The 21,514-nt window shown below is 41.1% G+C and overlaps 1 long non-coding RNA gene across 2 annotated transcripts in view; it reads right to left on the reverse strand.

Moving 5' to 3' along the window:
• Window positions 1–11,629, reverse strand: part of LOC135110311 (uncharacterized) — a 19,907-nt gene extending 8,278 nt beyond the window's left edge. Inside the window, exons 1-2 of one of the 2 annotated variants that reach the window (XR_010273194.1) lie at window positions 11,471–11,629; window positions 9,082–9,155 (exon numbers count right to left, since the gene is read on the reverse strand). This is a non-coding gene — a long non-coding RNA (uncharacterized LOC135110311). Of the gene's footprint in view, window positions 1–9,081; window positions 9,156–11,454 lie in introns of both variants that reach the window. The other variant, XR_010273206.1, reaches the window with a different exon arrangement.
• Window positions 11,630–21,514: the final 9,885 nt, after the last annotated feature.

Consider the following 21,514-nt stretch of genomic DNA (forward strand, 5'->3'; position numbering starts at 1 on the left):
CACTTTCCTTTCCTTTTTTTTTTTTTTTTGCACAGTATCAAACGTCCTCTTAATTGTACTTCACTGTATTTACGAACACACACACACACACACACACACACACACACACACACACACACACACACACACACACACACACACACACACACTGAATCGGACCTACTTTCATATTAGAAATAAATATATAAATAAAATAAAAATATAGACCATATATATATATATATATATATATATATATATATATATATATATATATATATATATATATATATATATATATATATATATATATATATATAGAGAGAGAGAGAGAGAGAGAGAGAGAGAGAGAGAGAGAGAGAGAGAGAGAGAGAGAGAGAGAGAGAGAGAGAGAGAGAGAGAGAGACCAGCCATTCTGATTGTCTTATTGTCCACGCAGGCAAGCTAGTTTCGCTGCTGTTGATTGGAGCTTTCTGCTCTCCTTGAGGTAAAAAAAATTCTGCTCTCCTTGAGCTCTGCTCTCTCTCTCTCTCTCTCTCTCTCTCTCTCTCTCTCTCTCTCTCTCTCTCTCTAATTGCTCACTTTCCTTTCCTTTTCTTTTTTTTTGCACAGTATCAAGCGTCCTCTTAATTATATTTCACTGTGTTTACGAACACACACACACACACACACACACACACACACACACACACACACACACACACACACACACACACACACACACACACACACACACACTGAATCGGCCCTACTTTCATATTAAAAATAAATATATAAATAAAATAAAAAGATAAAAGAAAAATATAGACTGAGCGAAAAATGAATGGATATATATATATATATATATATATATATATATATATATATATATATATATATATATATATATATATATATATATATATATATATATATATATATATGAGAGAGAGAGAGAGAGAGAGAGAGAGAGAGAGAGAGAGAGAGAGAGAGAGAGAGAGAGAGAGAGAGAGAGAGAGAGAGAGAGAGAGAGAGAGAGAGAGAATTAACTTTGATAGTTGTAAAGTTTAGAATAACAAGTGAAGCTGGTATAAAAATGCCCAGAAAATATGCACGTGGGTGACTGTAGGAAAATATTATAGAACAATACGAGGAGCTGGCATAGAAACTATACTAGGGATGGCATAAAAACAATACAAGGGATAGCACAGAAAAAAAAAAACAGTGATTATGAGAAAAAAATGTAAATAGATTAACTTTGTCTTTTGAAGTTACAGAACAATACGAGAAGATGGTAAAGACAGGTAAATGATAAATGTCTAAAAAAAGGAGAAACTTGGTGGTAATAAGAAAAGTTGTGGAACAATGAGATATAATAAATCAACTTTGTCTTTTGGAAGCTATAGAAGCTACAAGAGGCTGGCACAGAGAAAAGTAAAGAAAAAAAAAGTATGTAAATGAGAGAAAAAAAAAAAAATGAAGATTGTATTGCAGAGCTTAGTATGGAAAGACGAATGTAAAAAAAAACCTTGATTATGAAAACAACAACAACAACAACAGCAGGAGTGAAAGGGTTAAGGCGTAACTAACTCCCTCACCTATCCACTCATTAGCCGCAGGTGAGGCTCGTGCTATTTCTACCGAGCAAAATCATCTTATTCTCATGACATTAATTGTTTCCTTAGCATGAGTATTTAACTTACATCAATCTGAATCTTCTTTTTCTCTCTCTCCCTTCCTACCTCCCTCCTCTCCTTTCCGCCCCTCCTTTTCTACTTCCTTCTTTCTTTTTTTCTTTCTCCCATCTCTTCTCTTCTTTCCTTCCTTCTTTCCTCCTTCCTTCCTGTAATGTTTTATTTCCCTTCCCTCCTTCCCTCTCACCTCTCTTCTCTCCATTCATTTCTTCGTTCCTCCTTTCCTCCATCCCTCCCTTCTGTAGCTTTATTTCCCTCTTCTTCTATTCCCCTCCTTTCTAGCATTCTTCTTCCTCATTCCTCATCCTTTCCCAACTTCTTCCTCCCTCCTCTCTCTTCCTTTGCCTTTTCTACTAGCTCTTCCTTCCTTTCCTCCACACTTCACCATGGCTCCTTCCCCGTTCCCTCCTTCCTTCCTTCCGTTTCCCTCCTACCCCCCAGCTCTCTCTCTCTCTCTCTCTCTCTCTCTCTCTCTCTCTCTCTCTCTCTCTCTCTCTCTCTCTCTCTCTCTCTCTCTTTACATAACGAATATGATGAGGTTGAGTGGTGATGCTATTTCTTTTCTTGTGGCTACCATCTTCCAAGTGCGTGCGTGCGTGCGTGCGTGCGTGCGTGCGTGCGTGCGCGCGCACACGAGCTGGATGGAAAAACTTGGTCATTTAAGCAGTAAAGAAAATAAAAACGTTTAAAACGCTGATGCGCACTCACACGAGTCAGCGCGCACGCGCACCCATGCACATAAGCACGCGCGTCCGCGCACGCACACTCTGTGAAAGGACTGAAAAGGAGAAAGAAGTTATACTGTGGTAGAGGAGGAGGAAAGACTTCACAGAGGGACAGGATGAGAAGATGCAGAAAGACCTTGGAACCTACTAAAAAGAAACTACTGCTACGGGTGAACTGCGTGCTGAGGAGGAGGAGGAGGAGGAGGAGGAGGAAGAGGAGGAGGAGGAGGAGGAGGAGGAGGAGGAGGAGGAGGAGGAGGAGGAGGAGGAGAGCGTCGCGTGCTGCAGTGCCCAAAGAATTTTTGCCACTAATTCTCTTTTCATGGATTACTTCTTTACCTGACTATTGCAGGAGGAGGAGGAGGAGGAGGAGGAGGAAAATGGATTGCTGACTGGACTCGGAACTTGGTAAGGAATAAAAGCTTCTTAATACCTGACCAATTAAATGATTCGCGTCTGGATCTGGTCGTTAATTAGTGCAGAGGTGATTAATGGCAGGTAATGACTGGGGGAAGCAGAAGAGCCTGAGCGAGGCGAGACGCGGCAGGCCGAGGAGGCGCGGGAGGAGGCGACGGGGGACGGAATGCTGACGGGAGGACCTCAGTACAACTACGACTGATGGGAACTACTACTACTACTACTACCGCTACTACTAACAGTAATATTAATAAAGTTACTACTGCTGCTTTTACTACTGTTGTTACTATTGCTGCTACTTTACTATTTCCTACTCATACCATCATCACTACCGTCGCTACTACTACTACTACTACTAACACATTGCTCACATAATATTTCTTTTGCAGCTTCAGCGAAATACATTATTAATCAAGATGAAGCAAAACTACGTACAGTACCAGTGTTGCCATCAGGTGACGTACTTCCGGCGTCATGATGGCACAATAGTAGTAGTAGTTTTTTTTTTAATGTAGGAGTGACACTGGCCAAGGGCAACAAAAATCCAATAAAAAAAAATATGCCCACTGCTGAAATGCCAGTCCCATAAAAGGGTCAAAGCAGTGGTCAAAAATTGATGAATAAGTGTCTTGAAACCTCCCTCTTGAAGGAATTCAAGTCATAGGAAGGTGGAAATACAGAAGCAGGCAGGGAGTTCCAGAGTTTACCAGAGAAAGGGATGAATGATTGATAATACTGGTTAACTCTTGCGTTAGAGAGGTGGACAGAATAGGGGTGAGAGAAAGAAGAAAGTCTTGTGCAGCGAGGCCGCGGGAGGAGGGGAGGCATGCAGTTAGCAAGATCAGAAGAGCAGTTAGCATGAAAATAGCGGTAGAAGACAGCTAGATATGCAACATTGCGGCGGTGAGAGAGAGGCTGAAGACAGTCAGAGTAGTAGTAGTAGTAGTATTAGTAGTGGTGGTGGTTTAGCTGTGTTTTTATTTATTTATTTCATTTCCTTTATCCTGTTTACGTGTAGCATTACTGGAACACTAAACAATTCCTGAACAATTCCCGGAAACCTTTTTTTTTTATGTAAAAAAAAAAAAACTCAATTAACTACGTGGTTAACTACATAACTACGTGGTTAACTACATAAAGTTTTGTTGTTGTTGTTGAGGTGGTGGTGATGGTGGTGGTTGTTTCAGTTCCTGATGCTATTGTTTTAGTTGCAGTTGTCGCTGCTGTGTGACTGAGAAAGGCACAGAAGACCTAGCACGTTGGAGAGCACTGATTCTCTCTAGCGGATGTAGCCGAGGAAAGGGTGACATAGGCAAAATTCTCAGGACAGGACGGAGCCAATGGGTTCAAGCTTGATAGAGTTACATTAGGAAAAGACAAAGGAAGGAATCGGTGGTAGGAATCGGTTGTGAAATCGAGTTGTAGATAAATGGAATAGACTCAGCAATGAAGATGTTAATACCGAGTCATTAGAGAGCTTCAAAATATTAGGTAAATTCATGGATGAGGATGATAGGTTTAAATAGGTAGACACGTTTCATGAAAGGACTGTCACGTGTAGGTCTGACGGCTTCTTGCAGCATCCCTTATTTTCTTATGTTCTTTAAGTAACAACCAACAGTTTTCCTCCTCTACCTTTCCCACAGTTTATCCCACAAGAGAACACCTACAGTCTACCACGAACGCATCCTTTCATCCACTTTATGCACTCAAATACCATCTCTCGTCACTTCTAATTTCACGTCACACAACCTTCATATTAAAGCCTCTTGCGTATAGGACTTTATCCATCCAACACCATTTCTTCTTTTAAATAACACGACACGTTCAGACACCTCATCTAAAGTTTAGTTCTGTCTTTTGTCGATTCTTAAAAGGGGAATTACACACACACACACACACACACACACACACACACACACACACACACACACACACACACACACACACACAGAGAGAGAGAGAGAGAGAGAGAGAGAGAGAGAGAGAGAGAGAGAGAGAGAGAGAGAGAGAGAGAGAGAGAGAGAGAGAGAGAGAGAGAGAGAGAGAGAGAGAGAGAGAGAGAGAGAGAGAGAGAGAGAATCAATTGCCCGTCTGTCACTTATCCCTTTTCGTTACAATTTTGACGTGACTAGAAAACATATCTACTAAAGATGTCATAACTACTTTGTACCTCATCTTATTCGTATTGTGTGTGTGTGTGTGTGTGTGTGTGTATGCGAATGGGTGTTTGCATCTAACCTTTAGCTCGAGAGTGTCCATTCCTGTGATTTGTTTATATGAAAAAAAAAAAAAAATGTCCAGCAGAGCGTGGTTTCGATCCACGACTTCTGGATTATGGGCCCAGCACACTTCCACTGCGCCACTCTGCTACTACTCTTACAAATGTATTTCTCTGCTAGTGCAGGAAGACACAGACAGTCGCCGCTCACCCCCTCCCACTCCCAACTTCGTCCGTTCTCTTTTCCAGGCTTATTGAGTTAGCATTACTTATCACTCTCAGCAGGTGAGGGTAGCGGCAAAATATTTTTCATTTTTATTTTTATTTGTTTTTTTTGTCACCTGGTCGACCTTTCACACGTGGAACACACACGTGACACACACACACACACACACACACACACTTAGCAGCAAGTAGGTACGGGATATAACCTGAGGGTTTGTGGCCTCGCTGTCCCGGTGAGTAGTGTTTGAGTGGTCTCAGTTCTACCCAAAGATCGGTCAGTACGAGCTCTGAGATCTTTCCGTAGGAGAACGGCTAGCTGAGTGTAACGTAGCTGAGTAACGAAGAGAGAGGAATAGAACATTGATCAAAACCACTTAATTGAAGGCAGGGAGCAAGTTAATGATAAAAAAAAAACGAAAAAAAAATAACACCTCCGGAATCTTTCAGTGGCAAGTTTTGAATAAAGTTTTAGCTTCGCGTCAGAATCCTTTGTCAGAGAGAGAGAGAGAGAGAGAGAGAGAGAGAGAGAGAGAGAGAGAGAGAGAGAGAGAGAGAGAGAGAGAGAGAGAGAGAGAGAGAGAGAGAGAGAGAGAGAATTTTCACCACGATGAGAAAGCTGACGAGACAAACGCGATGGAGGGATTCTGAAAAGCTGCGTTTGATCAAAGTTTTCATTTCTTTCTTCTTTTCCCCATTTTTTTCTCTCTCTCTCTCTCTCTCTCTCTCTCTCTCTCTCTCTCTCTCTCTCTCTCTCTCTCTCTCTCTTTGTGAAACAAAAAGTAGTGTTGTAATTAATGAAAGGAAATTAGTAATTAATGAAAGGAAATTAACTGCAGGTAAATATAGCGTTAATTGATACACAGGTAGTGGTGTGCATACGTGAGTGAACCAGGTGTGTGTGTGTGTGTGTGTGTGTGTGTGTGTGTGTGTGTGTGTGTGTGTGTGTGTGTGTGTGTGTGTGTGTGTGTGTGTGTGTGTGTGTGTGTGTGTGTGTGTGTGTGTGTGTGTGTGTGTGTGATTCCTTCGTGCTGTAGTAGGCTAAGGTAAACCAATCACACACACACAGTCTTATTCCCTCGCTAACGCCTCGCTCCCCCTCCCCCCACTCTCTCTCTCTCTCTCTCTCTCTCTCTCTCTCTCTCTCTCTCTCTCTCTCTCTCTCTCTCTCTCTCTCATTTGAAGGTCAGATAGTAAAGTTACAACGATAGTGAAGTTACAACGTTCTCAAATTTACAGCGAAGAGGATTGTGAATTAGAATGCTTTATGAAGCTTTAGTTCCTCTCGCCTGATGAATGCTTCCCGCTACTTGTAAAACAGAGGAGGAGGAGGAGGAGGAAATAAGAACATAAGAAAATAAGGTAAGCTGCAAGAAGCCACGAGGCCTATACGTTGAAGTCCCTGTATGAAGCATATCTATCATTTCCACCTATCATCCCCATCCGTAAACTTGTCTAATCTTTTAAAACTTCCTAATGACTCAGCACCAACAACCTGATTAGTAAGTCCGTTCCATTAACTTACCACTCTATTTGAGAATCAGTTCCTTCCAATCTCTTTCTTGAACCTAATTTTTTAAAGCTTTAACACAATGTTTCCGGTTCTATACTGATTACTGATAATGGGAATTTTGCTTGCGTCACTCGTTATAATCCCTATACCACTTAAGACTTCTATCAGGTCCCCTCTTAACTTACGTCTCTCTAAGGAATGTAGATTTAATAGCTTCAGTCTCGTTTCGTAAAAAATACTCTTCATCGCCTGTATCCTTTTAGTCATTCTCCTTTGTGTATATATATATATATATATATATATATATATATATATATATATATATATATATATATATATATATATATATATATATATATATATATATAGCATTGACTAGATGATGTCTGACTAGGGCCAAATTTAACTTGAACGAGGATTAGATAATTACGAGATGAATCTATAGACAAGGATAGGGAAGAGACTGTAAGCTAAGTTGACAGGAATAAAGACAAGAGTGAGGGAACGGAGAAAGGAGAGGAAGGAGAACTGAGGAAATGAGAGGAAGGATTTCGGAAAATACAGGACAGAAGAGTGATGGAAGTGGAGGAGGAGGAGGAAGAGGAGGAGTGTGTGAACAGACAGACAAAGAAAGAGAAGGGAGAAATGTGAAAAATATTAAACCAAAGGAGGCAATATAAGGAAAAGAGAAGAGAAGTAAAGGCGATAAACAAGGTAAAGAAAAGCAAAAGAATAGAGATAATGAGAAAAAGAGGGATTTAATTAAGAGAGTAAGAGGGGAAGGAAGAAACGAAACAAGTCATGGAGATATGGGAATGAAACGAGAGAAGGAAAGAGAAAGTAAGGAAGAGGAAAGGAAGAAAGGAAGAGGAAAGGAGGTAAAAAATAAGTTATGAAGATATAATGGAACTTGGAAAGGTATGGAGTGTTTCTGGCGTTAAATATAGAGACGGAAGAAGGCTGTAAACTGGAATGGGAGCCCGGAAGGAGGCGGATAAAGATGGGAAACAGGGAGCTGACAGATGGCTGACGGCGGAGGGGGAGGAGGTGAAGATGAAAGTTTCTGGCTGGTGGAAAGGAACGAGGGAATAGAGAGCATAAGATGAAGATGATGGCAAGTAAAGGATGGAATGTATATACTCGTAGAGAGGCTCTGGGGGATGGCGTGAAGGGAAGGAGGGAAAGGGTTATGACAGAGTGAAGTTAATAGGAGTAAATGTCACGATGTTCTATAATTGTGGTTTTGAAAGAAGGGCTGAGAGACGTACTGTGGTTAATGAATGAAAACAATTATGTATTTATCTACTCATATACCTAAGCATAGTTGAACAAATAAAAATGAACATTAAGATGCATTTGAAAACGAGAAGTAATTACACTAATCAATACCGTTAATAAAACGCCTCAGAACACTAATACAGATAAAATGCATTATGCACAAATACATATGACTAAGGAAGGCACCAATAACAACAACAATGACACTACTATTACTACTACTACTATCATCACTACCACTACTACTGACAACAACAACAATACTTCTACAACTACTACAATTACTACTACTACTACTACTCACACCAAAGCACACACAAATTCAATATCAGCCTAGTCACTGATACAATAAGAGGTAGCCAACAGCACGGGCCGATAAAGAGGACAGGTAACAGATAACTGATGGATAGAAGCGATAGATAATGGATTAAAACGATGGAAAACAGACAGGTGAAAGACAAGGTGACCTCAAAGACACTGCACCTCATTCCCTTCCTCCTCTTTGTTCTCGTTTCCTCTCTCTCTCTCTCTCTCTCTCTCTCTCTCTCTCTCTCTCTCTCTCTCTCTCTCTCTCTCTCTCTCTCTCTCTCTCTCTCTCTCTCTCTTCCTTCCACATTTCCTCTCCTCCTTGGTATTGGTGAGGAAAAGGTGGAAGAGAAAGACGGCAAGGATGAAAGAGAAGAGGGAGGAGGAGGAGGAGGAGGAGGAGGAGGAGGAGGAGGAGGAGGAGGAGGAGGAGGAGGAGGAGGAGGAGGAGGAGGAGGAGGATTTGTGTACGTTTATGGCATCCTACATTCTACATCGTGTGTGTGTGTGTGTGTGTGTGTGTGTGTGTGTGTGTGTGTGTGTGTGTGTGTGTGTGTGTGTGTGTGTGTGTGTGTGTGTGTGTGTGTGTGCCTTCCCTTTCCTCACATCCATTTCAAGAAGTTCCTTTTCCGGTGATGCGCCTTTCCCCTCCCAAGCAACACTTCAAATTTCCAGGTGGTGACCTTATTTGAACTCTCGTCTATACTGATGTTTACTAGACTAAAACTTAATATGTCATACACTCACCAGAGAGGAGTAGGGAAGGAGAGGCGTTACCACCACCATCATTAGCGTCAGCATCAGTTAGCGATCACTCGGTCCTGGAAAGAGAGAAGAGTTAGCACCACCGCCACAACTATTAACAATTCAGGATCACTCAGCGCTCTCGGTGCTGGAAAGAAGGTAGCATAAGCACCACCAGCATCAGCATAATAATAATAAAGATGCATAGTTGTGTGAATGGTCGCATAGTAAAGCACAGTTATCTTTTGCGTGGCGTGCTGTATCATGGGGAGGAATTTGCGTGTGTTGCGTGGCTATTGCGCAGAGAGAGAGAGAGAGAGAGAGAGAGAGAGAGAGAGAGAGAGAGAGAGAGAGAGAGAGAGAGAGAGAGAGAGAGAGAGAGAAATAGCAGGGGTAATGAGGCTAGGAGGGCAGAGGCCAGCTCTTCCTTTCGCTAACGGCCAATTAACCTGTTCATTAGTCTCGCCTGTGTGGTGATACGCCGATAATTACGCCCCTTCCTTATCCTGGAGGAGGAGGAGGAGGAGGAGGAGGAGGAGGAGGAGGAGGAGGAGGAGGAGGAGGAGGGGGGATTGTTGTAAAGGTAGTGGTAGTTAACTCCTGTCCACTCCGCTTGCCTTTCTTTCCTACCCTCTCTCTCACTCACTCACCCATCACTTAATTGCCTTCTTTCTCTCGCATTTTTTTTTTTTGTATTCTATTATTCTTTCGTCGTTTACATTAATCTCTCATATATATTATATATATATATATATATATATATATATATATATATATATATATATATATATATATATATATATATATATATATATATATATAAAATTCATCTATCTACTTTTTTACCCTGTCGTTTCCCATATTCAAGCGATAAAGGATAAGATCTCCTCCTCCTTCGATGAATTGATGTCTGGCTCACTTTACATTAAGATAAAACCTCTTAGGGAGAAAAAGATTTAACAGTCGTTCATTGCAGAGAGAGAGAGAGAGAGAGAGAGAGAGAGAGAGAGAGAGAGAGAGAGAGAGAGAGAGAGAGAGAGAGAGAGAGAGAGAGAGAGAGAGAGAGAGAGAGAGAGAGAGAGAGAGAGAGAGAGACTAAGATGAACTATCGAAACTCACTCAAAAATAGAAGGTAACTGAATACAGAAAAAAAAGCGACGAAAAAAAAATGAGAAAAAGAGAAAACGTGGATGATGAAGAAAAGGAGACCAGCAGGACAAAAACAGTCAACGAAAGAAAGGAAGAGAGAAAGGAAGGAAGGAAGGGAGAAAGGTAGGCGGGTTGGCGGGCGGGCAGGCAGGGAGGCAGACAGGAAGGAAGGAAGCGTCACCTCTTGGTATCTCATTTCATTAACTCGCCCACCCACGCCTCACATACATTACCCTCTAGCGCGCCCCAGTTCACTCCCACATTCATACACGCTCACATACATCCCGCAGACCTACTCCTGTCCATTCATTACTTGAGTGTGGAGAGGGGCGGAACTCTCAGCCTTTCCCGGAGCTCGTTAGGGAGAGAATCATTATAATAGATTTACTGCTGCTGAGCATATATGAGAGAGAGAGAGAGAGAGAGAGAGAGAGAGAGAGAGAGAGAGAGAGAGAGAGAGAGAGAGAGAGAGAGAGAGAGAGAGAGAGAGAGAGAGAGAGAGAGAGAGAGAATGGATAATGGTGGTAAAGACGCTTTAAGATGGTAATGATGAAATTACTACTTGTCTACTTCTAGTATATACTGTATACTACTGTTACTACAGTCCACAGTTTTCTCTGCTTCTGCTGGTGGTGGTGGTGCTGCTGCTACTACTACTATTAATGTACTACCACTACTACCGCCATTAGTTATTACTACACCATCGATACTATTATTATTACTACTATAACTTCAACTCCCACTATAACTACTACTAGCACAACTACTACTATCAATATTACTACTGATTCTATATGAAAAGCTAAGGAAACACTAACAAGAACAATAATCAAAACATATACAACGTAATATATACAGAGGTCGCCATCCTGCCCTCTCTCCTTATCTCCTAACCTTAGCCAACCAAGCAAGGAATCGGGTAACATTACACACACACACACACAGAGAGAGAGAGAGAGAGAGAGAGAGAGAGAGAGAGAGAGAGAGAGAGAGAGAGAGAGAGAGAGAGAGAGAGAGAGAGAGAGAGAGAGAGAGAGAGAGAGAGAGAGAGTCACCACCGCTATGACTCCACGACGCAAATCATTTAAGTCTCAGCATCACCGGCCAGAACCTTAAAACACCCAGAAACATCCTTTAAACACATCAAAACACACCTGCACACAATTCCCCATAAAAAAGCCCAGTAAATACGCATATTCCCAATAAACACACATTCTAAGCACACACCATATTCATTGCTTACTGTCAATGGAACACTGCACTTAGAACACCGGTCAATTCTGAGACTGTGGGTACTGCGAGAGAGACGCGGTACACGATGCTGGACTCTTCTCCATGTCTCTGCTTCACTGACTCGACTCGTACCCGCTTCACTGGGTTCGTGTTCTCAAATGTTTCAGCGTCTCACCTCACCTCCGCTTGTGGTTATCTAGAGGAAGTAATGAAGCTTTGAAGGATGCTCTCATGAGTCTAGTGATATTTTTACAAGGATTCTGCATGAACTGGGAAAACACCCATGAAAATTCCACTGGTCATCTCTCTGGCAATGAAAATAATCCTTGTAAAAGTACCAGGCATTTCAAAACAAATCTGCAGGCTTGTTTTTAAGTCAACGACGATAGTTTTACAAGAATACTAATTCTGCAAGACTAATAGGAAAAACACCCATGAAAACTCAAGACTAGTTACATCTGTAGCATCGAAAATACTCTTTATAAGAGTCCTAAACACTTCATGCTACATTCCCAGGTTTGCTTTCATGTTTCTATTGATAGTTTTACAAGAATGCTGCATCACTTATAGAAAAATAAACACCCACGAAAACTGACTAATCTTCTATGCGACATAAAAAATAGTTCTTATGAGAGCCTTAAACATTAAATACTACCTCCTCAGGTTTGTTGCTAATTTGTCGGGGCTGAAAATTTTACAATAAAGAAGCAGAAGTAGAAGTAGAAGTAAAAGTAGAAGTAGAAGAAGAAGAAGAAGAAGAAGAAGAAGAAGAAGAAGAAGAAGAAGAAGAAGAAGAAGAAGAAGAAGGAAAAAGATGATGATGATGATGATGATGATGATGATAAACAAAAGAAGAAGAAGAAGAAGAGGAGGCTGAGGAGGAAGAGCAGGAGAAAGGTAATAGCGATGGTAGGCGGTGTTCAGATGCGTGGGGGGGAGGAGGAAGAGGAGGGGATCTGCAGGAGGCTCACGTCTGGGTGGGACATCTCAGTGGGACACCTCAACGCCCCCACTCCTCCCTCTCTCTCTCTCTCTCTCTCTCTCTCTCTCTCTCTCTCTCTCTCTCTCTCTCTCTCTCTCTTCCTGCGGTTGCATGTGTTTTGTCTGTGTCTCCTCTCCTTTATCCTCTTCTCTCGCTAACTTACACTATATTCTTCGCTTATGTGTTTCATTATCGTCCTGTATCTCCTCTTTATTCCATTCATTATTGTCATCCTCCTCCTTCTCCTCTCCTCTTCCCTCCTTCACTGCCCGTCATGTCACCAACACTTGGTTAAGATGCAATGAAGCAATGTGTGTGTGTGTGTGTGTGTGTGTGTGTGTGTGTGTGTGTGTGTGTGTGTGTGTGTGTGTGTGTGTGTGTGTGTGTGTGTGTGTGTGTGTGTGTGTGTGTGTGTGTGTGTGTGTGTGTGTGTGATAAATGTGTGTTGGGAGAGAGAGAGAGAGAGAGAGAGAGAGAGAGAGAGAGAGAGAGAGAGAGAGAGAGAGAGAGAGAGAGAGAGAGAGAGAGAGAGAGAGAGAGAGAGAGAGAGAGAGAGAGAAAATCAACGTTGGGAGTCAATAAAGTAAAAGGAAAAAAAAAAAGATCGATTCGCCCAGCAAATGAGTACATACACATGAATCACATTGAAAAAAAAAAGAGAGAAAAAAAGAGTAGCAGATGAATAAATAATGCGGTGCTCGCAGAAGTAAAGGTGCTGCAAGAATTCATAAAAAAAAATCTCAAACAAACTGCGTAATATCAACAGTAACATTATTGCCAACGTAAAATCCAGTGCAGAACAAAAAACATACTACTACTGTAACACAGCCACAAACATAACACACACACACACACACACACACACACACACACACACACACACACACACACACACACACACACAGTACGTACATGCAACACAATGGCACAACACAACTCAATGCGACACACGATTGATGAAACTCAACATTTACGAACGAATCAACTCGTAGCAAAACATAACAGAACATCACAACGCAACACACTTCACCTCAAAGCAACGCAGCACCATACATAACAATACATCACACAGTACGATACATATAAGGCAACACAACGCAGCTCATTAGAACATCAACACTCCTGAACAGAGTTAGAAAGCCGGCTCACTAAAACGCTCTTGTCGACCAACTGACGAGAGAATTAAGTGCACTTTTCCTGTGTTCCTTGTCTGGTCTCTGCTGTACTTAAAAAGTAACATAATTAATGGCATTTTTTTTAAGAGGCAGGGGGGGGGGTAGATGGACAGAGCACAGCCCGCGGAATGGCATATTTTGGGCAGCCTAGCCTACGCACTTTCTGGCATGGCATATTTTTGAGTCTCGCTAATGTCTCATCGACGAATATGATTGTATGTTTGCTAATGTTATGACCTCAGTCAAGGGAAGCACAACTGATTCCTCCTTCGACATGCAAATATACTAATCGATGTTTTGTAAATGTTGTTACTCTAATACTAATGCAATCATGTGGTGACGTGTTTTCAGTTCGTGGCAACTTACTTGCACATTTCTACTCAGCATTTTTTTTGGGGGGGAATATTCGATGCAAGTTTTTTTTTCTTAGGTATATCTAAGTGTTACTGTTTATCTAGAACATGAACAAAATATATTAAGCTGTGTGTGTGTGTGTGTGTGTGTGTGTGTGTGTGTGTGTGTGTGTGTGTGTGTGTGTGTGTGTGTGTGTGTGTGTGTGTGTGTGTGTGTGTGTATTCATGAAGTTTTTAAGGTATTGTTGGTATAAGACGAAGAGGAAGAAGAAGAGATAGAAAAAAAGCCTCCTCCTCTTCTTCCTCTTCGTCTTACACCTACAATAATTTAAGAACTTCATGAATACACACACACACACACACACACACACACACACACACACACATACATACATACACACAGTTTAATATTTTTTGTTCATGTTCTAGATGAACACTAACAGTGGTGAGAGAGAGAGAGAGAGAGAGAGAGAGAGAGAGAGAGAGAGAGAGAGAGAGAGAGAGAGAGAGAGAGAGAGAGAGAGAGAGAGAGAGAGAGAGAGAGAGAGAGAGAGAGACGAGCTGCTAGCGTGGTGGGGGATGTCTGCTGCTACACACACACACACACACACACACACACACACACACACACACACACACACACTAACCTAACTAGCTACTTTCAAACACACCTATTCACCTACCTACCTGCATATCTAACTACATATATACACACACATACATAATGCGTACATATATCTATACATACTTAATTTCTTACCTACGTAACAACCAGCTTATCTACATATACACACATACACAAGTTAATAGATGCCTTTTTATTACTTTATTGTATTGATAAAGAGCTTACAGTACTACATTGTAAATAAAAGTTAATGAATTTACTACATATTTCATATCAACATAAATAACTGACGAAAATTTATCTAAAAGTTGGTTGCCTATTGTCCAAACATACACACATGCATTCATACACACGGTGCATGCTTACATAATATAAATAGACAGACACACAAGTTCATGCTATCACTGAAATATGAATATGCATTGAAACGATAAACAAATAAATTAATGAAAAAAATAGCTGAATGAATAAATAGACATGAAATAAATAACATTTATATAAATGTGTATTGATTCTCACAATGTACGCATGCTTTTATTGACGGAAGAATAAAAAATGCCAGGATTGTGAGATTTTTTTGTCAACCTTCCCTCACTGCGAGTCTGTGGAAGTGATGAAGGAAACTGACAAATAGATAGAATGAATGAGTGACGGAAAAAAATATTAATAACGCAGCAACCGGACACACACACACACACACACACACACACACACACACACACACACACACACACACACACACACACCCACACACACACACACACACACACACACACACGTACATGATTCCATTCCACGTGTCAACAAGCGATTCATTAACCTCCAATATCGTGAATGAATAAAACACACACACACACACACACACACACACACACACACACACACACACACACACACACACACACACATCTATTAACAGGCAAGCGTCGAGTGTGTTGCAGAGTTTAATGTTGTATTGGCGTGATGCTATTTTTGTGTTCGCTATGGCAACGATTGTGATTGTTAAGGGGAGGGGGCGACTGTCTGCCTGGACGGGGGTGTGTATTGCAGGTGTATGGGTGGCATGAGGACAACATTATTATTATTATTATTATTATTATTACTAGTAGTAGTAGTAGTAGTAGTATCAAGAGCTAGTTGTGTTGGTAGTGGTGGTGGTAGTAATGGTTTTGGTGGTGGTGGTGGTGGTGGTGGTATTAGTATTAGTAGTAGCAGTAGTAGTTTTTATGTAAGAGAGGCACTGGCTGAAGAAAAAAAAGTCGGATAAAAGGCCCACCCACTAAAGATGGCAATCCCAATAGAAGACAATATGGAGCGACACACACACACACACACACACACACACACACACAAAGAAAGGAAAATTTAAGTGCCTTTTCGAGGAAGCAGTATCATCGAACAGCTAAATAAAGTCACTCACTTGTCACGTTACGATGCTCGATTGTTACTGACGCCAGTATTTCACACCGAATTATTACAGACGGCGAATGTTTCACAGTAAATTCCCTCCTAGAAGGAAGTGTTATAGCACCACGCCGGGTGAATATTTCATGACCTGATATACCGCGACTCAAGTTGAAATTTGTGTACATGAATACATATCCGAAGCAAATAAATAACGGAATAATTAATGAAGGAACCACAGTTAGTAGGTGACGGGGAATATATTATTACAAAATGTTATCATACGTAAATGTTGCACGGATGAAATAACACAAATAACAAAGGATGAACAAAAGACAAATACAGCTGCTCTCCCTGTTAGAGAGCCAGCAACAAATCATGCGCAAGGGTGTTGGGCTGGGTTGAGGAAACAAAGACGTTGACCAGCAAACAAGCCATTCCACTATTTCGCCTAACGACCCATTCAGCTAACTGCCATCAGAAGGATCAGAAGGAAACACAAATGATGTACAAGAGGATCACAAATGATGAGCAAGAAGAACACAAAGGAAAAAACATGAGAAATACATGGCACGCATTTTGTAGCAAGTCCTACACGAGGGTGTTGTGCTGAGCTAAAGAAACAAACAAACCAAGGAATAAGCCATTGCGCTGTATACACTAACGACTAACTTCTGTCTATTTACAACTCCCTCCCTCATTTTCCACTTCCCTCTTTATCCCTCACCCTCTCCTTTCCCACTCCGCCAGCACCTTAGTACAACACTCTCACTTATGATTCACTATTGCCTCTCTTTTTCCGGGTCAAAATGCATGGCCAGGTCTCTGCTCCTTGTTAATTCTTTGTGTTCCCTTGCGCTGCTGCTGTGAGGGAATGGGTGGGGTGGATGTTGGTAATTGTGTGGGTGGGTGAAGGCTGCTGCTGCTGCTCCTACTACTACTACTACTACTACTACTACTACTACTACTACTACTACAGCAAAAAAAAAAAAAAAAAAAAAAAAAAAACACTGCAACTAGAGGGATGGACGACCAGGCAGTAGTATTCCCGTGTTCTTTATGGGTCTGAGGGGCCACTCTTACACAGACGCACGGCAAGAATGTAGGACGCGCCGGGACGAAAGAGTTTGCTCGTCCGGTCAGTCCAATTAGGCAGCCATTAACCTTCCGTGAGCCTCATTCCATTTCTCTTCATCCCTTTCTCTCTCTCTCTCTCTCTCTCTCTCTCTCTCTCTCTCTCTCTCTCTCTCTCTCTCTCTCGTGACCATTAGCACAGAACCATATACTCTTTCCAGTCTCCTTTTTTATGTTTTCTAAGTTTTTTTTTTTACTGTTAATATTATTTTGGAAGTGCCTTTGTTTGTCTGTCGTTTTGTTGTTAATTATGTACTGTGTATGTAGTTTGTTTTATGATGTGATGGATTTGCAATAATACTACATTTATTTATTTTTTTTATCCATGTTGGTCTCTCTCTCTCTCTCTTTCTCTCTCTCTCTCTCTCTCTCTCTCTCTCTACGATTCGAGCCCAAAAGATCACATCGCCAGCGTTCCCACAACCAGTATCACCTCCTGTGCAAAATTAATGAAGACTCGGACCTGACAGAGAACAGTGATGTGATGGACAGTCCAGATGCAGTGATATAATCTGTCTTGCCAGCAGTGTGTGGGGCGCAGTCACCGAACACTACAACCGGGGGGCGGAAACTATTGATATTGTAGATTACTCCCCACACTGTGTTAGCAAAACTGTGTTACTTGCGTGATTAGATTAGTGAGCGGACTGCAAGCCAAAGGTAGTTGTGTTGCAGGCTGAGTTGGGAACGGGTGCAAAACTATATGTTGTTATTTATTGCACCGGAAACTGGGCCACTTTTTGTATGTGAACGGTAGACTGACTATGTACATCTTGTAGGTTAGGAAAAAAAAAGGAAAAAGGATGCACTGAAGAAAAAAAAAAAAAAAAAAAAAAAACGCGCGCGTGTGTGTGTGTGTGTGTGTGATTTATTCATTCATGATATTAGAAGTTAATGAATCGCTTGTTGACACGTGGAATAGGAGGGAGAGAGAGAGAGAGAGAGAGAGAGAGAGAGAGAGAGAGAGAGAGAGAGAGAGAGAGAGAGGAGAGAGGAGAGAGAGAGAGAGAGAGAGAGAGAGAGAGTGTGTGTGTGTGTGTGTGTGTGTGTGTGTGTGTGCTGTGTGTGCGCGTTTCTCTCTCTTTTTAATGTCTAAACTAGAAACAAATGCACTCCATTATAATTGAGAAAAAGACGATTACAGGCAGTTCAAACAGTTCCCGGGAGTTAGATACAAAAAGTTAAAAAGCCATTGACTCCGAGTGACCGAGTTTTTCCTTCCTGATTTAATTAATCTCCAACTTTTTTTTTTTTTCATGAATATAAAAACTGAGGGACATATACTAGTAGGGAATTAACTCCAGCTAGGATAAAATTAACGGGTTCTTTCAGCTATTAGTAAAGTGACGGCAATGAAATCAGCACATTATTTTTAGTGTTATCGTTCAGTTGCCGTAAATGTTATCATAAGAGAAACATGTTTAAACAGGGACAATTTCTGCGGTGGAAATATCTGACAAGTATGTGAAGATATTGTCACACACGTGACTACTCTACCACGGAACCAGGTGCCTGCCTCTCAACTCGTGGCGCTGCCACGTGTATAGCTTGAGGCATACTGGATACGTGACCTCTAGCAGGCTACCAAGCCGATAACGAGGGGTGGAGTTCCATCGAGCTTCAGTCTCCTCCAAGGGTCGCTACAGCTCTGAGGTCGCCTTGGCATACGCTGGGAGCCTCATATACACTCGAGAGCGGTGGTAAGAGTTACACCAGTGTTACACACCCACACACACACACACACACACAAACATTTATATTTATTTTCTATTATGTATATGTAAAGGTGTTTATTTTTGTAATTTGTATCTATATGCATTTTACTAACTTGGCTTAAGTTATTAACTGAACCAGTCTTTTAAGTTATTCAGTCCAGTTCAGATTGCCACTCCTTGTTACTTACTTTTACTTACTTAAATAATCTTCAATTTTGTATTGTTACTTAATGTAAGGGTTAACTTTAAGATATTAAATAGCAGTTAAAATGTCTCCTTTTCTCTTTTCTTTTAACCCTTCCATTGTTAGTGTGAGCAACACCCCTTCATGGTCCATCCCCTAGAGTTCAGTGTATATGCTCACACGTAACAATATATAGGAAATAAGCTGAAAAATGGAAGATTTCAGTTTTCTAATCTTCAAGAGTTTAATCGGTCATCTCACCCTCCGTTGGCCTACAAAAATCTGTCACTTCATCCCTGATTCTCTCGCTCTATCACAGTTTCATCTCATCTATCTCAGCCTCTTATGGTCGATCTTAATCACTACCAGGATATCCCAGTGCTGTCCCAGTCCATTTACTAGTCCACCCCAGCCTCTACCCAGTCCATCCCAGCCTTTGCAGTTCTAGTAGCTAAGTCAATCCCAGTCTATCACACACACACACACACACACAGAGAGAGACACACACACAGAGAGAGAGAAAGGGGTGCACTAGTGGAAACAAGCAAGCAGAGCCGCAAACGAGCCATTGCGCTGTTCCCGCTAACGACCCATTCGCCTAATTTGCAAGAGTAATGAGGCCAGTGATCCGCCTTGATTGCTCTCAGGTGGTGCACAGGTACGAGGCTCACCTGTAATTAGCGCAGGAAGAGGCCCACTATATTTACCTGTTGGGATGAGAGCCATTAGCAAGTAATTAGCAAGCTAGAGAGAGAGAGAGAGAGAGAGAGAGAGAGAGAGAGAGAGAGAGAGAGAGAGAGAGAGAGAGAGAGAGAGAGAGAGAGAGAGAGAGAGAGAGAGAGAGAGAGAGAGAGAGAGAGAGAGAGAGAGAGAGAGAGAGAGAGAGAGAGAGAGAGAGAGAGAGAGAGAGAGAGAGAGAGAGAGAGAGAGAGAGAGAGAGAGAGAGAGAGAGAGAGAGAGAGAATCTTTCGTTTTCATCTGAGAATGCTCCTTAGATGTGTGTGTGTGTGTGTGTGTGTTTGTGTTTATGTGTGTGTGTAGATGGAAAGATATACAGATCAATAGATACATAGATAGGTAGATAGATAGATAGATAGATGAACAGAGACAGACAGGCATATAGACAGATAGATAGATGGATAGGTAAACAGATGGATTGGTACGTAGATCATCATATATGTAAAAAAAAAAAAAAAATAAATACATATGTATGCACATAATGGATACATATATACTAGTACACACAAGTAACAAGAGATAGATGATTATTTCAAATTGACAGTTTTATGATACGAGTATTTCCAATAATTATCGGGTACATTACACAAATTAGTTTGTATTGATTCTTTCTATGTAAAAATACATGACAGAATCTGAACTCTCGCTCCTTAAAGCAACATGACCACCAACAACAACAACAACAACAACAACAACAACAACAACAACAACAACAACAACAACAAAAACAACGAGACCAATAACAAAAGCAGTAGCAGCAGCAGCAGCAACAACAACAACAACAATGATGATGACGATGATAAGTATTCAGCAGCAACAACAACAACAACAACAACAATGATGATGACGATGATAAGTATTAGTAATAGTTTTAGTAGTAGTTATATAAATAATGATAACAAATAACAATGATAATGATGATGATGATGATGATGACAATAATAATAATAATAATAATAATAATAATAATGACAACAATGATGAAAATAATGGCAGTAATAGTAGTAGTAGTAGCAGCAGTAGTAGTAGTAGTAGTAGTACTACAGCAGCATCAGCAGCAGCAGAAATAATAACAACAATAATAATCAACAGATTAATTAAAACCTGACTTTAACATCTCATTAAACACAAGCGCAAGATTCGGTCAAAGGCGCGATGTGACTGCAGGGCGGAAATTAACCGCTGTAAACAATAATGAATAGCAAGTGACGTAAATGCACACCTGAACACCACTACTGAGGATACTTGGCAAGCGTGACACATTTACTCCCTCTGACATTTCTTCCCTTGACAGATAACCTCATTGACATATTTTCCCCAGTGTTAATTTTCACTTTGGGCGTGCAGGTAACTCCAATCTTGCACCCCTCATATTACCTGTACCTGGGTAATTTGTTTATTTTTGCCTTTCATGGTACCTGTGTTGGTCTATTTTGTACGTGTCCGGTGCTACATCATATCTTGACATTGCGTCACCAACCATGACTTAATCAATAACTTCTCTGCCTCTCCGGAACGTAACTACAGAACTTGTTTATATTTTTTGTATTCCCATAAGAACTCCAAGGAATACTTTATGGTATGACTGCATTTTTTTTATTCGTCAATCAGTTATGCCCTTTGCGTTTCTTCGTCTTGAAAATATTCCTTACACTTAATTAAGAACACTTTATATAATACGTATTAAATAAAGAATCTTAATTTGTTATGAAGGACGCGCGCACCTCACTGTCGAGGCTCCCGA

This window comes from Scylla paramamosain, chromosome 1 (assembly GCF_035594125.1).
Source record: "Scylla paramamosain isolate STU-SP2022 chromosome 1, ASM3559412v1, whole genome shotgun sequence".
Taxonomy (NCBI): domain Eukaryota; kingdom Metazoa; phylum Arthropoda; class Malacostraca; order Decapoda; family Portunidae; genus Scylla; species Scylla paramamosain.